The sequence below is a fragment of the Alligator sinensis genome, unplaced genomic scaffold (assembly GCF_000455745.1).
Source record: "Alligator sinensis unplaced genomic scaffold, ASM45574v1 scaffold47_2, whole genome shotgun sequence".
Lineage (NCBI taxonomy): Eukaryota > Metazoa > Chordata > Crocodylia > Alligatoridae > Alligator > Alligator sinensis.
The window spans coordinates 824,572-826,983 of NW_005842150.1; positions in this window are offsets into that span (position 1 = coordinate 824,572).

The window sequence follows — 2,412 nt, forward strand, 5'->3', positions numbered from 1 at the left end:
CAGCGAAACCCACCCCTCTTTCCTGCCTATGCAGGGGGTTGGACTTGATGATCTATTGAGGTCCCTTCCGACCCTAACATCTATGAATCTATGAAAAATAAGAATCTGGGTTTAGGTTGCTTGGGTAGTTTCCCACTGAAGTTAGTTACCATTCTTTCTTTCTTTTGAAATTTCTTAGTTTGCTTCTAATCCTTTGTTCCCACTCATGTTCTTAGCAATGTTATCTGCAAGGAATACAAATGTGTATAAACAATCCATTTTAATCATGTCTTAAAACGGCAAGCAGTAGACCTTGACTTAAATAATTGGGTTCTACCTTATGTTACATTCACATTTTTCATTTATTTTCCTAAAAGAAAGATTTATTCTTGATTATATTGATTGACATTCTAACCATTAAAACATTTTAGTTTGCAATGTATTAACACTTACAGCAAATTTGGCACTTTTTCTTCTTTGATAGAATCTATGCACATTTACTGAAGTGATTATGTGGCTTGCCATGTCCTTTCATTATGAATTGGAAAATGGTGAAGAACATGCCAAATTGCACTCCCAAAACCAGGTACCTCACTCAAGCCCTATAAGTGGATCTGGATTTTACTTCCACATTCCCCCTAGCGGCCATCCTGAGTGGTAACTCTAAATTTTCACAAGTAACTCTTAACCAGTGATTCTCAACCAGGTGCTCCAGACATTTGTGTAGCTATGATATCATTTTAAGGGCCCCACAAGGTGCACAATATTAGCACTGCTAGGTGTGCAAACACCTACACTTGATTCACAAGCTAAATCCAGAGATTTCAGATAGGAATCCATGGTATTAAAAATCCATTCTGACCTGTTTTGATCTTTCTGGGTTTTTGCAACAGAAGAATTTCTTTTTTTATTTTTCCTTAATCAAAAAACATGTGAAAGCTAGGAGCTTGCTTTTTCTGAGGGGTGTCTGAAATCTAATGAGGGGTGTCTTGATTCAAAAAGGTTGAGAACCATTGCTCCATGCCATATAGCAGCTCCAGTCATTTTCAATGTCTTCTGTGAGATACTTATCTACAATGCAAAATCTATCTTTGAGTTGTCTTATCTTAGATACTTCCATCTTTGATTGATTAACATGAGCTTAAGAACCTGGAATCACCATAATATTATTGCTGTCTTGGAGCTGTCATTCCCTCTCTCTGGATAGTTCAAACTCTGGAGTCAATCTGTTATTTCTTCTTAGGACTTTGCTTCTTCTCAGTAGGTCTGCAGCTTGGCAAGCTCTTTTTTTGTTAACAGCAGCTTTCCACATCTGCCATGGACATTTTTCTTATGTAAATTCCAGTTCTGCTTTTGGGATCTTCTTGTAATAATGTTGCTTATCAGGAGTGCCTAAACATTTAAAGCTGACTTCCCTGAAGAATGGTTGTCAGGTGACTTCCAAAGGTGCTGCTGTAACTCAAAACCTGAACAGGGAAACAAAGGGGACTCTAAACCTCTCTCCTTCCTGTGGTTATGCTGTAGTGCCCTAAGTTTCACTTTAAGGATGTCAACCAACAGAGCAAGAATACCTAGTGTGTACATACATGAGCACATCTGTGCACAACTCTTATTGTAGAAAGCAGTTCACACCAGATGGCCATATAAAGGGTCCAGTATAGTCTCTTCTGCAAGGGCAAATTGAGTAAATCCAACAAGATTCAGTGCAGCTCATCTACAATGCATCCTTACAGTTCCACAACTACAGCAGGGCAGGCGAGGAATGAACCCTGATTGTGAATGTAGAGGGAGTACCAGAATGGCAGCCTCTGGGTCTCCTGAACAGTGGCAGCAACCACAGAGGTGCAAGGAACCCATGTGGTGGCAGCAGCAGCCAGGTTCTTTGGCCCATGCTCTCTGGCTGCCATTCTTGTGGTGCTCAACAGATCTGTGTTGAGCACTGCACTCTTCCTTTTGGCCAGTGCGTGAGGGTGAGTAAGGGATCCCTGAGGGTGGGGTGGGGGGAGCATCATGGTACCATTGCTACAGTCAAGTAAAATTTTATTCTGGGTAGGGGCTTGAGCCAGATTTAGAAAGTTGGTGTTAAATTCCTAAATTTGAATCCAGACTTACTGTTTCATAGATTTCATAGATTTCATAGACATCAGGGCTGGAAGGGACCTCGGAAGATCATCGAGTCCAGCCCCCCGCCCAAAGGGCAGGAAGTCAGCTGGGGTCATAGGATCCCAGCAAGATAAGCATCCAGTTTCATCTTGAAGGTGTTCAATGTAGGCGCTTGAACCACCTCCAGTGGCAGACTGTTCCAGACCTTGGGGTCTTGGACAGTAAAGAAAATCTTCCTTATGTCCAGCCTGAAACGATCTTGAAGTAGTTTGTGACCATTTGACCTCGTCATCCCTTGGAGTGCTCTGGTGAACAAACGTTCCCCCAGAT